Below are 16,301 nucleotides of genomic sequence, written 5' to 3' on the forward strand. Positions count from 1 at the left end.
TATTATATATATATTTTACCTTTTTCTGGTTACCCTGAAGATTTCAATATGCATCCTTGTCATATTACAGACCAATTCTGATTTTTAACTTTCAAAAGCTAGTTCTAAAACATTTGCACTCTTTAATTCTACTTAACCCCTTCACAGCATTTGTACTACTTTGACACTTAGTGCCACATAAAAATATTTTAAATTCTGTAAGTCATTACAGATACTGTTTTTGGTAATCACAATTACTTTATGTTTAATTCTTCATATATTTGCCTTTTCAGCAGTGCTTCATTATTTCCTGCCTTTTTTTTGGTCTGGATTTTTTTAATGATAGAATTCGATGCCAACAGACAAAAGGGAATTCCTCAAAAGAAAGAAAACTTTCCTAGACAAAAAAAAAATAAAGTAGAAATTTTATATATATATATACACACACACACACACATATATATATATGAAAGAACTAGAACTTCCCCGAGTTTTGTGATTTACAGACAGTCCCCCAAATTGATTAATCCTCCAAAACACTGCCTCCACCTCGTTCCCTTCCGCAAGCGTATTTCACACTTCAGCAAAGCAAAATCTATTGTGAACCAAGGTTAAAATTTCATTGTCAGAATCCACTGATTTGAAATCATTCACACTACGGGGGTGCCTGGGTGGTGCAGTCGGTTAAGCTCTGACTCTTGGTTTTGGCTCAGGTCATGATCTCAGGGTCATGAGACTGAGCCCCACATCAGGCTCCCTGTTCAGCGGGGAGTCTGCTTGAGATTCTCTCTCTCCCTCTGCCCTTCCCACTGGTGTGCTCTCTCTCTCTCTCTTTCAAAGATCTAAGTCAGGGGCACCTGGGTGGCTCAGTCGTTAAGCGTCTGCCTTCGGCTCAGGTCATGATCCCAGGGTCCTGGGATCGAGCCCCGCATCGGGCTCCCTGCTCGGCAGGAAGCCTGCTTCTCCCTCTCCCACTCCCCCTGCTTGTGTTCCCTCTCTCGCTGTGTCTCTCGCTGTCAAATAAATAAATAAAATCTTAAAAAAAAAAAAAGATATAAGTCAATAAATCTTGAAATCATTCATACTAGGCAGAAGTCTAACTTTGCCCAGCTACCTAGTCTACTTTCACACAGAAATTTAAATTTATAAACAGTATTTGGGAGGAAGTATCAAACTCATCAGAGAATCCACTGTTTCAACGCATCGGAGGCTCTCAATCACAAATAATTGTTATGGGAAATAAGTCGTTAAATATTGAGTATCGCAGCTCCCTGAAGACTCCTAAAAGGCAAGGTTTCTATCTTTGTTGTAACACTGGAACTCATTCAAATAGTTTCAAACTCTGACTGGTAGACCCCTGGATTATCACCAGTGAGTGTCATCCCATTCAATCTGAAATGAAAAAGGTCCTGTGTTAAATGAACAACTGAATTTTGCCGTGTTCAGTATTAGTCCCCAGTAAGGAGGTGGTGTCGATGGGGCTGCTTTTTTTTTTTTTTAAGATTTTATTTATTTATTTATTTGAGAGAGAGAGAAAGAGAGCACAAGCAGAGGGGGCTGGGAAGGAGGCAGCTGCAAAAGTGCTCTCAGCCCCCCAGAGTGGAAAGGCCCCAGTTGAGTGGACGTGAGCTTCTGTTTTCTGTGACCCGCATCTACCACATCTCGGGCTGTGCCCCACGTTCCATGGGCCTCCTCCAACGGCCACCTCGTCTTCAAGCATCTGTGATATCACCTCCGTGGCAACATTTCTCACTTCACAGCAATAGTTTATCTTCTGGAAAGAGGAAATCCAATATTGTCAATAACCCCAGCAGCAGAACAAAGTACTGATGTTCTCAAGGTGGGCTTATGTCAAGACCTTCTAAAATATGGCATGAATTACTTGGCCTGTGAATGCAAACAATGCATGACTACATGAGGAAAGGATTTCTAACAGCCTTCCTTCCATATATATTTGAGTGTTTTCACTTATCTGAAGCAAGCAGTCAGCTGGACTTCATTCCTTTCTGACTCCAGTTTCTGTTATCCTCCCTGATACATCTGTTGCCAAAAAAACCTGGATCCCAGCTCCAAAATCTTACTTTAATTGAAAACTAATCAGTCCTTAACCTCTCATAACTCAATGTGGTTGACCCATTTGTTTCCAAAGTTTGAACCACTCCTTAACCTTGACCAGGTTCTGACTTTCAGTGTCAGATTAAACTTGATTCTGACCTTTGCGTCAACTTTTTTAAAAAGTCCTCTAAAGCGCCGAACTCTGCCAACGCGTGGCCACACTTCAGAATGGGGCTGGAAAGTTCAGAAAGTCCTTCATGTGCTGCCACCAGGGACAAGTGGACTGCTTGCGCCCTCCCCTTGCCCATCCTTCCCCTTGTATGCAAGATACCCCAAAGTTGGCTTCCCGCCCCCAGAAGATCAGAGACTCCAATAACCCCCAAACTTCTGTGATACTCGCCACCTCTCCGGCAACAACTCCTCAGTCAGTTGGGTTGACCACATCCTAGACTAAGTGCAGAGATGAGCAAGCTGAAGTTAGAAGTGCAAACAGCACAGGGCTAATATGGCCCATGGGAAGAGTGTCACAGTCGTCCAATCCAGCCTTGAATTCTGGCTTTCCTGTTTACTAGCTGTGTACGCCTTCACAAATTTTATCACCATTCTGTGCCAGAATGAGAAAGAGCACCAGTGGTAATCCCTACCCCACAGGGGTACTGTGAAGATTCCTTGTGATGATATAATTAAGGCATCAGAACTTGGCACACAATAAACGCTCAATAAATGTGCACTTTGGGGCACCTGGGTGGCTCAGTCAGTTGAGCATCTGCCTTCAGCTCAGGTCTTGATCCCGGGGTCCTGGGTTCGAGCCCTGCGTCAGGTTCCCTGATCAACGGGGAGTCTGCTTCTCCCTCTCCCTCTGCCTGCCGCTCCTCCTGCTTGTGCTCTCTCTCTCAAATAAATAAATAAATAAATATTTAAAAAAATAAAAATAAAAATAAATGGGCACTTGATCTACCTGTCTGCCTACCTGTCTCTGTGTATCCATATCTATCTAGTTCTTCCTCCTATAATGGAGTTTCAGCTCCTTGGGAGCAGACACCATCCCTAATTCACCCTTTCACCCAGCAGAGAGGGTAGCTGTTAAACATTAATTGATCTAACATTGTTAAATTCACACTTGAACTCAACTTTCTGTCATTTAAAAAAATATTTTAATTACTGGAACACATCTCTAAACAAAAATATGGGCTTCTCCTTTTTCTTTGCATACTAGGCTTCCAGGGATTTTTTTAAAGCCTTTGTACATGGTCTTACTTCTTGTGAGGACATCTGAAACCGGGGCAGCATCAGGCCTGAGAGCCAGCCCAGCAGAGAGCTGCCACACATAATGTCCTATGCATGGATGCTGTCAGTCCCCACTCGCGCATGCGTACACACACACACACACACACACACACACACCGGGGCAGGGCAGCCAAACTGACCTACTGAATTATAATTGAATGCACATCTTATTTTTGTGAATGCTTCACACACTATTGCCCACAGACTTCCCTGTACCTGGAAAGGCCAATGACCTATGGATTGGGCAAGATTGAGGAGGCAGAGGGCTGTTATTTATATGCTTCAGGTAAAAAAATAAATAAATTTTGTCTTAAAACACAGAAGCAGTTGGAATCAAGGTCAATTTCTTGGTTTGAAGCAGTTGGGTAATTGTTCAAAGCACGGACTTCACACTGTATATGAAAGAGAGACTTTAAAGCAATCTTAGCATTTAAGGCACTTTCAGCAAAATGCCTGAGTGTTGACTATGTGCCCGGTGCCACAAGAGGTGTGGGTGGCAAAAATAGGCCCCAGTCTTATCAGAGGGTGGCCATGTAACTCAAGGGCAGCGAAGTGATATTTCAGCATCCAGTGATGGTGTCGGACACATTGGTACTTCATGGAAGTTTGTACAGTGGGGCCACGGGTCAGGGAATGGGCAACCTGTGTTTCCAAAGAATTCTACAAAGGGGACCCATTTAAAAAAGTAGATCAAGTGAAAATTCAAGTTTATTCAATGTGCCGTCATGTGCCCAACCAAAACCATTCATGAAAAACCCCGAGAAAATGTGCCCAAACCATCCTTCTTCGGTTGTTATTGTTGTAGTTAAGGGTAGCAGCCCCAGAGGCAAATGTCTGGCCCAAAGAGTGACATGTCTTGTCTCTCAGCAGTTTGTCACAAGAGCATTGAATCTACGGGGGAAGAAAGCCTCCTGCCACAGGCAATTTCCCGATCCAGAGGTCAGTCCCTCCAGCGCCACCAGCAAAGGAGTAAGAGCTTCTCCTCTCACAGACCGCAGTGCTCTGCTTCATTTCAGTCCACCCACATGAGTGCTTCCATTCACTCAGCAAACACTCCAGGGTGAGCACCAAGTGCAAACATCAGGCTGCGTCTGGAAACAGCAGAGCAGAAGGACCCCACCCACAACGGGGCAATCACTTGAGTCCTGGTGTTGAGCTTCACTAACAAATTACTCAAAGGCAGGCAAACTACAGGAATAAAGATGAAATTGGAAAATCCAACTTGGGCTCTTCTTCTAGAAGCCCATCTCCTAGACCAGGAAGGTTTCTCTTTGGAGCTCTCTGGAAATCAGGGCACCATGGTTCTCTGTGGCTGAGCTAGAGGTGCTGCTGCCTCCACTCGGGAAGTACCTCCTTCCCCGTCCCTCCGCCCCAGACATCCCTTCAACGAAGCCACAAGGCTCTCCCCTAGGGAGTGCAGCCAGGTCAACTGCCAGGGTCTTCTGCTCTTCCAAGCCCCACTGGAGCCCTTGACTGAACCACGGGACCTCTGGTCAGAATTCCTCCCCACGCTTGGCTTATGGAACCATGATTCAAGTGTGCTCAACCACCTCTGCCAACCAAATCACGTCCTCTTAGTTGCCTGCTTCTGTCTCTGAGCCAATTGTCTTCTACCCCATTATTGTTTTGCCTCCTGTCAATCAATTTATGGCTTATTATAAAATTAGCATCCCCACAGTTGCCACAACCTACAGAAGACTGTTTTTGTCTAAAGCTTTTTAAAAAGCAGATTCATCAGGAGCTATTCTAGATAAACATATGCCACCCTTATATATAATAAGAATTTTGGAAGAGGGTTATGCATCTTACTGCCTGATAAAAAATGTCATGCTTCCACGACTCAACAATGCTCATCAGCCTCCCAGCCCAACCAAGTCTATTCTGGTACCTAAAATTCTATTTACTCCTTTAAGTTAAGACTTACAGAATCTTTGGAAAACTGAATTTACATCAGCTATGTGTTCACCTGCTCTTGACATTAGTAATCAGCTCGGCTGTTAACAGGTGGTGATGGGCAGGACCCAGCTAGAAGGAGGGACAAAGGAGGCCAGAGGGGCCCCGGGGCCAGGCAGTGCCATAGAGTCCAAGAGGGAGGGGCACTGACTGAGCAATCCGAGGACCCCAATCTTGCCGTCTTCATCACGGCACTTCAGCCTGGTTGAAAAGCAAAGTATGAGGCCCCTCACTCCAACACACTTGCTTTATTTGGAAGGCATCTTTGCTGAAAATCACAGTTCATGACTTCTTCTGTCTGTCTCTGCAACACCCTTCCCCTCCCATTTGACATAAGTATTGTCTATCCTTTCATCAACACACTTTAAATCCATAGGGGGAGGTTTTTAAGAATGTCTCCAAACAAGGCCATATTTTGGCATTTAGCGATGGTGTCAAGAAGTCTCCCTCCTTGGGTATTTACTTTGCAGTAGCCATATCTTTTCCCAAACGAGAGCTTCATGATGCCTTTCTAGAAGGAGGAGGCCCAGCTGGAGCCCAAGCAAAGGCTGCAGCTTTTATTGACATGTCTGGGCAGGTGCGGCTAAAAGGTGGGGTGGACTCTGAAGGGCTCTCCCAGCCTCAGGAACTTCGGGCCTGCAGGATGACTCAACTGAAGGGTAGAGAAGGCTGGGGACACAGCTGCATCACATCACAGGGATGACAGTCCCGAGCACTAGAGTGGCTTTGTCTCATGGTTATCGTCTGGAGGTTCTGGATGCACCCTGGATGACTGGAGTTAGTGGTACACCAGAAAAGAAGGCTTTTGGTTGAAAGAGACAGAAAACTTAGCCACAGCGGCGTAAACAAAGAAGAGACTCATTTTTCTGGTTCAGTGGTGCCATCCTAAGACTCTAGTGGCCTCCAGTTGGCGAGAACTATAGGGGCACCACCTACCATATCTTCATTTGTTCCATCCGAAAGAAGAAAGAAGTCAACATGGTAGCAGAAGTTTTCAGGAACTCTAAGCAAACTCGGCTTCCTTTTGTCCCTTGGGCCAGCATTGTACCGGGTGATTAGTCCTAGCTAGAAGGTAGCAAAGGTAAGGGGGATTGGAAATGGAGGTTGGGACCACCAGGCGGTAGTATCTCCCTTAAGGGGAGTCCTGTAACATAGCATTAGGCTGTGGGGTATGCCATATAATAGGAGCCTTGCTAGAATCTCGGGGCTTTGGAGAAACACAGTGACTTTCAGCAACTAGGATCTAGTAACTGTGTGGTAGAGTAAATAAAAGACCACATGGCCCTTTGCTGGGGCATGGAACTGAGAACTCATTTGTGAACACAAGTCCTCCCTTCAGATGAAGACAGAAACTAGGAATGGGCCGGGTCTATCGTGTGTCAAATGCTTTGCCCAGATTGTTTTATTTAATCCTTATAACAATTCTATAAATAGGCATCATTTTCATTTCTGATAAGAAAATGGAGGCTCAATGATCTTGAGCAACCCATCTAAGATGACTCAGCTAAAAAGTGCAAGAGCCAAACTAAAACCTACTCTCTCCATCCAAAGTCCATCTTCAACTCTGCACATGTTCAGATGACTCAATTTTATCTGGAGAATTATTTGATTATGTATAATATCCCGCCTATATCTGAAAAGATTTAAAACAGCTGCTTCTATGAAAACCCTGTCACCAGCTGCCTAGCTGAGTGATGTGTCTCTCAATTTCAAAGATAATGAAGATGCTGGGATTTTCCCCAAATGTTTAAGAAGTTCGGAAGCCCAGGAAAGTCCCAGGATCCCCAACCCCTGCAGCGATACTCTGTCTAAAACAGGTCCATTGTCCTTGCAAAATCAATACAGTCACCCATTCAACTGCTCTGGGGAGGGTAAGGATGGGGCTAGGGAGACATCATTTGAGGAGGAATAAAAAATCTCAGAAATCAAGATAAAATGATTTTTAATGTAATATTTTTAAAAATAAAAATTAATGCAGGGGTGCCTGGCTGGTTCAGTTGATTGGGCATCCGACTCTTGGTTTTGGCTCCAGTCATGATCTTGGGTCATAGGATGGAGCCCCGCATCATGTTCCGCACTCAACAGGGAGTCTGCTTGGGATTCTCTCTCTCCCTCTCCCTCCGCCCCTCCCCACGCTTGTGCATGTGTACTCTCTCTGTCTCTGTTAAAAAATAAATAAAAATAAAACAATGGCAAAAATCCACGATGTGCCAAATCTCAAAACTTTGAAATAAAGACTGGTTGTCACTTGTTTTATTCTTTAGTTTCCAAACAGTGGTTCCCCCCAGCAGCCATTCCCAGTCCCTTGGCCTTTGAGACCCCTCTGGACAGCTCTGTGAGGGTTAACAGTGGGGTGCAAACAGATGGGGCAACGTGGGGCTTCATATATACTCATAGTTTTTTACTGCAGAGCCTCTATTCAATTTTCTCTGTGGTCTGAGTACTGGAGGACATTTTGCTAAGCACATATGTGGGGCATAGTCTTCCTTTTGCTTCAGGCCCCAGTTTGGCCCCCTCACTCACACTGCTCATCCACACAGAAAGCTGAGAGGAGACAAACAAGGGTAGGGGGGTCTTGGATGACATTCGAGTCCATAGCCCTGCAGGCTGGTCCTATCCAGGCAAATTCCACACGCAGATGTCACTGCAGCACCTGTCAGATGTCCCTGTGTTTGGGTGAGACTGTAACTTTCAAGTGACCCTAACAATGTTGGAACACTCTCTTTCCCCCCAAAAGACACCTGGTGTGTAGCGGTGAGCAGACGTGGAGCATATTATTCATTAACAGTGCACCACTAATTGCTTTGACAGTAACAGAAAGGCTAGAAGGTATTACACTGGGTACATGACGTTGCAAACGGTGCTGGATTAATTTGCATTAAAAAGGTTGCAAGAGCAGTTAACACCTCATTAATATGATATAAATGCTAATTCATACGCATCCCAAGTGACCCCCAAATTCTTATCACCCAACCAGTGCGAGTGTTGCTTCACAAAACACGCTGTATGGATTCCCCCCTAAAGGCAGGGAGCAGCTCCATCTTCGAAGAGGGTGAAGGTCACGGGCACCGCGGCTGCACTCTGTCTGCTCAGCCTGGCCCACAGCCGCTGCCTCAGAGTGGGGCGCCTGGCCACCGAGGCCAAGGCTGCAGCATGCCCCTGATGCCCTGGGGACAGCCAGGCCTGTGAAGGAAGGGCTGCACCGCATGCTGGGCAGGGAGGGAGCTCCCACAGAACAACTGAGGTTTTCCACCAAACAGCAGCTCATGGCGATCAAAGCCATCGCCTTAAATAAATGATTTATTTATACAAATAAAAAAAAAAACAACAACCCTGGAGGGTCATGAAGAGTCAGAGATGTAATCGTACCACTTGGGAATGAGAGATGCTCAGAAGCTCCTGCGTCTGGCAACGCCTGGGGCTGTGATCGGGGTACCTACATCAAAGGATGCGGCACAGGAGTTCACGCGGGAGATCACTTCCTGCAATTTGTTTTCAACAACGTTGCCAGTAAGAAAAAATTTCTCCCACTGCTCCTTTTCTTCACCACGAATCCCTTAGGAGGAAGGAGAAGACAAAATGAGGATGGATGTGGGGCACCTGGGGTGGGACACCCGCCTGGGTGAGAAGAATGTCCCACTGCTGTCCTCACCTCTACGTGCAGGTAAAGTGGCCTCCGGGATACGGTTAAACACACACAAACACACAAACACACACACGAGCGCGCACACGCACATGCACGCACACACAGGTGCACACTACTTGTGCCAGCCCTGCCTCTATTCAAGCATCACCCTGGGTCTTCCTCACCACGTCAGTGCTGCAAAGTTCTCTGGAACTCAGCTCAGGGACACAATGGCAGTAGTCCCTCTCCCCACAGTGGCCATTCACCTGCTCCATGATCCATCCATGAGGCTGAAGAGACACCCGCAAATCCAGCCGAATTCCGAAGATGCACCGAGGGCCTGGGTGTTGCCGATGCCCATTCGGGTCCAGTGGGGTCAAGAGCAGATTCAGAGCAAGCCTCCGGGAGGATGGAACATCCAGCACGAAATTGATGGAGCACGTGTGGCCAGTCACCGTCAGTGCCGTGATAGAAAGCACCAAGTCAGGAGCTGGTCTGAGCCGGCCCCCGGAAGGTGAGAACATTTCGAAAGCCATAAAGAGCCATCCCAGGAGGATGAGAAGGGTGTCTGCAAAGGCACCACACAGGGAACTCGAGGCTGGTGGTCAAAAGCTAAGTCTGGTGCCACAGTTCTTCAAACCAGAACTGAGTAGTATCGCTTAGCAAGCAGACAAAGAAGCAGAACGTGTGATGAGAGAATGGGCCCAGGAAATGCGAGACATGGTCACTAGATCGGCGTTCATCAGCCTCAGGCCCAGCACACCACTCGACTTGAAATGTGAGTAGATTTCAGTTTGGTTAACACCCGATTAGAAGAATGGTTTTGTGTTGGAGAAGTATAGGAGCTACAAGCATAAAAAGTCAACTCCTAGTTGTGTGTTTGCACAACTAGAACTTGTCTAAAACAACACCAGGTGACTGAGATTTTTTTCCGTCCTTCAAAAGGCACCCCTATGTGTCTCAAGTTTGGGAAACCTGGCAGCAGACCGGAAGCCTCTTGAGGGCAGGAACCAAGTCTTGCTCATCTTTGAACCTCCATTTCCAGCATGGCGGCTGGAAAGGCCCTGAGGCTAAGATCGCTGATCAATACCTGGGGACCAGACACCATCTCTGGTCCTAACGGTGAAAGCTGAAGTTTACAGCTCTTACTGTGTGCCAGGCGCTGTTTAAGCACTCAACGATCGTGATCTTTATAGCCAGCGCTGCAGGAGAGGAAGAGGAGTCCCCTGCCAAGATCCTATGCTTTACGGTCCAACATATCATGACATAAAACAAATTGCATTTAATACAGAATACATGAGCACCTTGTCCCCCGTGATCTGGCACTCAACAAGTTCATCTGCAGTCTGCTGAATATGTACCCCCCCCCCAGTTTCAGTTTTAATCCCCAGAATCTGTAAATATTACCTTGTATAGGATTTTGCAGATGTGATTAAGTTGAGGATCTGGAGGTGGGGAGATTATCCTGGATTCTCTGGCTGGGCCCTACATGCCATCACAAGGATCTTCCTCAAACAGAGACAGAAGGAGCTTTGACACGTGTGCAAGAGGAGGAAGCAATGGGACCCTGGAGGCAAACGTTATGATGTGTCCACAAGCCAAGAAATGCCAGTGGCCACTGGAGATGGAAAGAGGCAGGGCCCAGATTCTCCTCTAGAGCTTTCTGAGGGACGGCAACCCTGCCAACGCCTTGACTACAGCCTGGTGGTGGGGACTTCAGATTTCCGCCCTCCCGAACTGGGAGAGAATACATTTCTGTTGTTGTCAGTGCTCCCAGCGGGGTGACTTGTTACAGGAAGTTAAAATGGCCTCCTTGAACACCTGCTCTCATGATAACACCATGCAGGCCCAGACTTGGGCTTCTCCACATCGCTGGCCCTAGGTCTTCAAAATAAAAGGCGGTTGTATCCAAAACCATGAAGTTCTGAGGGTTGAATACTGGTACTGTTTTGAAGTGAAGGGAAGGATGGAGCAGCAGAAGCAATTAGGTAAGAGAAAAGACCGATTAATGTTCTTGTCTAATCCTTTCTCTCCAAGGGTATGTCTGCGGTAGATTCCTAGACCTGTCAATCATCCTTTCTTCTGCTTCTCTTCAAGTTCCAATTCAGGCTTCCGAGGCTAGGTGTGTATCCCATTCAGTGTGGTATCTGCAACCGTTGTACATGGTGATTCATATTAAGTGATTCATATTGCTCTTATTAAGTGATTCATATTGCTCTTATATTTCTATATATGTGGGTATATACATAATATGTATAAAACATGATACTAATTCTTTACATGGGCAACCAAATGAATAGTGCAAACTTTTTTTTTTTTAAAGATTTTATTTATTTATTTGACAGAGAGAGACAGCAAGAGAGGGAACACAAGCAGAGAGAGTGGGAGAGGGAGAAGCAGGCTTCCCACGGAGCAGAGAGCCTGATGCAGGGCTCGATCCCAGGACCCCGGGATCATGACCTGAGCCGAAGGCAGAGGCTTAACAACTGAGCCACCCAGGCGCACCGAATAGTGCAAACTTTTATTTCTATTTAATAAATTGCATATGTCTATGCAATAAGATTTATTTTTTCAAAAACAACTAAAGACTCCAGTTACACTAAAATAATTTTGATGTTAATTGTCAAAATGTATGAATTATAACCTACATTTTTTTTTTAAAGATTTTATTTATTTATTTGACAGAGAGAGACACAGCGAGAGAGGGAACACAAGCAGGGGGAGTGGGAGAAGGAGAAGCAGGCTTCCCGCCGAGCAGGCAGCCCGACGCGGGGCTCGATCCCAAGACCCTGGGACCATGACCTGAGCCGAAGGCAGACACTTAACGACTGAGCCACCCAGGCACCCCTAACCTACATTTTGCTTTTGAACAATTTAAAACAGTTTGGGAGAAAAACAACTCTTTGAAAACATGTGAAAAATAACTTTAATATATTGAATTTTAAGCATATTTAAAACTAAGACCTCAATGAAAATGCATTCAAATTTTATATACTTTGAAAACAGTTGCACTTGATATTTTAAGCATTTAGATATTCGCTGTTAATAGGACACAAATTTTGTGGGCATCTTAAGTATAACAGTATAATTATTTTGCTGAAGTTATGGGAAGAAAGTTAAATTTCATCTAGAATAAACAGATGATGATTTATAAGTTGTGTCGGTCTTTATTTTATTGCTCACCAAAATAGCAATGGCCTCTCAACAAACCAGAAAGTCCCGCACGTGGACAAGGGCCTTGCATCAGAGCGGATGCTCAGTAAATGGATGTCGGATGAGTGAATGCGTGTTGGGAAGTTTCTATGGCATGTGGAGCCAGAGGGCCTTGACCATTAGCCAGAGAGTTCAGCCAGCAGGTGAGCGGGGGGGGTGATGCCGTGAGACCAATGTTGGGATTCACTGAGCATCAGGATACAATGGAGGCTGGAGTTACCAAATATCAAAAGTAATAGAGTTCACCATATAATATAAAATAATGTAGTTCACTGTTGGACTTTTATTTGTTCACTCTTTTTAAACTACAGTTATCTCATCAAAACATGGCAGGAAGGTGCTGAGCCCTCTGGCTGCAGGGTGGGGCATCAGGTAAGGCAGACACTCGGGGGCTAGAGGAGCATGGCACTGGGGAAAGACCATGGACTTGGCCGGGCTCAGACCTGACTCGAATCCCAGCACCACCAGTTCGTCTCTGTGGCGTCCTGGGCTCCAGTCTGCGCTTCTCCAAACCTCTACTTATTCATCTGTACAAGAGGGATAATAGCACCCCTCTCGTAAGGCAGTTATGACATCAAAAATAGTATGGAAAACGCAGTGACTAGCCAACAGTGGTGCTCAATAAAGAGCAGCTCCTATCATCATTAAGGTGCCGGAACTCCAGGCAGAGAATGGCATGTCCCCTCAACGCAGAACCCAGGCTAGACTCCTGCTCTGAAAGGGGGGTGGGGGGTGGCGGGAATGGGCCAGCATCAGCACCATCACCTGGGAGCTTGTTGGAAATGCTGGGTTTTGGCCCCGCCCCCAGGCCTCTGAATCCGAATCTCCAGTTATGGAGACCCCCCCCCAGGTGACCACTGTATACAGCAGAGTTTGAAAGCATCTAACACCCAAACCCGTGGTTTTCAGCCCTGACCACATAACCGGAGGGGCTTTCAAATAACCCATGGCCTGAGCCCCCTCCCAGACATAGGAGTTCAGAATCCCTAAGAATGGTGTGGAGCCTGGGTGACTGCAGTGTGAGCCAAGACCTAGAACCACTGGCTCTATCAAAAGACAAGAAGCCTTTGGGACAGGGCCTCGTTATGCCCTTCGTGGGCTCTAGGCATGTTTGGCTCCATGGGTCCTTTCTTCCATAAAATAATATGTAAAATTATATTTTCCTCCATGTCGATAGAAAGATGGCTATGTTAATATTGTTTATTAAGATATTTTCTTCAATTTAAAAATTCCTGTTTCAGTTCTAATTAAAGTTAAAACATCGCATAGGCCCTTAACATTATCTCGGGCCTCAGACACTGCCCCCACCGTACCTCATGGACAAATTGGCTCTGCTGGGCGATATTATATAAAGGTAAGACATAGTCGATGAGACAAACAATGCTTGATAGAGCTGTAAAGCTGGTGGTTCAATATCTGTGAGCTAATGGCTCACACATACTGAGATCCTGATCCATAAAAGAAGATGGAGAAGGAAAACAGGGAGGGAGGGAGGGAGGGAGGGAGGAAGAGATGGAGGAAGGGTGAGAAATCCAAATAAGAATGAAATTCTAACCAAATGGGGGAAGTGTAGGGAGGAAGAACACGCCTTTGCACACTCTGCAGCTATAATTGCAAAGTAAATACAAACATTGATTGCACACCTACTATTCACCCATCTGTTCTTTTAATCATTCATTCTTCTGTTTCTCCAGCTCACAACAGAGCCAAGCCCTGACAAGTTAAAGATGAGGACACTACCACCCCTTCCTTCCCTGGGCCAAACACTTGGGGCAGGCAACCCATACCTGCTTCATTTCATTACCTTCCCAAGAATGTTTGCGCAAGACCGTCCATTTCCTAGAATGACCAAACGTAATGAAAGCAGTGGGACTTAAAAGAGATCAGCTGGAATCACAGGAAAGTGGAGTGCGGACTGCAGCTCCCCCACCCCTTGAAATTACCAGCTGTGTGGCCTGACAGCTTCTCCCAGGGGATTCTTTTTATACATTATTTTTATTATTTAAAAAACCCTGGCTTGAAAGGATTGGTTACGAAAAAAGCAGCTCCTCGCCAGTGGGAATCTTGAGTGGGCCGGATCAACGCTATGGTTCAAACATAGGGAAGAGGGAGCTCAGGACCAAACGGAGAGCGCCCCACATGATGGTACTTACAAACCAGGGAAAATACAAATTCTGCTTTTCATGCACACTTCTTAGAAGAAGAGGAAGGGGGAAGAAAAGCGGTATTCAGAAGTTGCAGCGAGGCCTCATAATTAGAAATACAGCACCATTATTCCCTGCACAAAAGACCAGGGAGTTTGGATGTGAAAATGAAACCTTTTGAATGTGAAAGTTTCAAGTAAACAAAAGATTAATTGCTGTATGCATTGGCCCTTGCATTAGGGGGAAAAAAAAGCTACCATGCCTGCATGGTTGCATGGGATTTCCTGTGGAAAGGAGGACTCTAAAGGAAGAGTTTTCCTTAATGAGATTTTTTTTTTTAATATGAGAAAATATATGCAGTTGGTAATGTTTCATACCTATGACGCCCTGCCTGGAGACCACGCTAGAAATTGCTGAAACTGAGTAAAATGGGGTCCAATCTAAGTTCACAGTTGGTGCATTTATGCTTTGCATGTTCAACACACTTTATAAATAATAATTAAGACTCCTTCCATCAATGTAAAGTATCATCCCATTCATTATACCACCGAGGAAATCCGTGTAGAGGGACCTAGTTGCATCCGAGAAGAAATCTGTCAGAATGGAGCCTGGAGGTCATTCCCATGCAGATGAGACCCCAGGAAAGACAAAACAGACCCTTCCGGTTGGGTGATCCCGGGACTAGATCGGTGTGTGGCGCTGGGTAGGCACTCAATAAATAGACACGTATGAAAGGAAGGAAAGATGGGGGAAGAAAAGAAGGGAGGGAGGAAATGGTGGGTGGGATGGGTTGGGGCGGAACTGGAAGAGGGGTTGGTGGCATGTCACATGTCATGTCTCAAGAAATTATTCCAAGGTCCTTCCCAAGAGAATAGTGTGGTTTTGTTTATTAGTTTGATGGTGAAAATTAAAGCCTTGATTATATGGGTTTTTTAATCCTAAAAAAATAGAAAGTCCGAGGAAACACAAAGGCTAACTATTTATTTACCAGATTCTTCAAACCTTGTCTTTTTCTCTCTTCACTTACCTAAGTCTGTAGCCACTTCTGTCTTTGAAAAACAAGTCCACTCTTGGCCTAAGGTGCTTCTCTCTTCTGGGTGGCGGTTCCTAGGTCCCCACCATGTCTGCGTGCTCCCATGAGGATGGCCATCCCCTGGAGCTGGCAGGCGTCTGTCCCCACCTCGGGGGAATGCACGTGCATCCTATGCTCCTCAACAGAACAAAGGCTGAAGGGTTACATACGACATCTTCCTTACACTCCCGGGGTGCCCAGGCCAGCACAGATTGTCTATAAATAGCAATTTAGATAGGAGATCTCAGTGCTGGGGTGCACGGCATCACCCACCAAATGCGAGCAGACAGCAATGAGGCCCCAGCGCCGGTGGTGGTTGGGATACAGGACGCCCTTGGCAGGTTGTCATGGTGGCACTGTTCACACTTTTCCCACTGGTGCACTGGGACAGACACTGTGGAAGGGAAGGAAGGTACTAATAGGTACAGTATCTCAGACACCGGAGAGCTTGGGAAAGTGGTAATTATGAGGATAATGGAGTTGAGTGGCTGTCACTGAGTGTCATCATCTATTGGAGAAAGACAAAGAAAGCCTGAGAGTTATTAATCACCAATTTAAGGTGAATCGTGCAAGTCAGAGGCCTCACTGGCAGCATCTAAGAAGACGCATCTCTTTTAGCCAGAGATGCGGGAAAGCTGAAGATGAGGCTCAGGACTTAATCATCAGGGCTGCAGAGCTCCAGAAAAGGTTAAATCCTCAGCCCCGAATAGTCTGCGATGCCTGTGGGGGACTCTGGTTGGAAGGGAGTGGGACCATGATAATTATAATGGGGACTTCTAGGTCAGAGGTCACAAAAAGCCCTTTGAGGACCCTCTGGGCCTGCAGAAGTGGCCCCCTCCTCCTGTTGAAGGCCAGTGCTCTGCCCTTGCTGGAAAATGCTGCAGAGGCCTCTGCCCCACCAGCAGCAGGTGCACCCCTGAGATCTACTCCCACTGCCCACCCACTCACAGACCAAGTCACAGCAACACCCCGC

The sequence above is a fragment of the Phoca vitulina genome, unplaced genomic scaffold (assembly GCF_004348235.1).
Source record: "Phoca vitulina isolate PV1807 unplaced genomic scaffold, GSC_HSeal_1.0 scaffold42, whole genome shotgun sequence".
Lineage (NCBI taxonomy): Eukaryota > Metazoa > Chordata > Mammalia > Carnivora > Phocidae > Phoca > Phoca vitulina.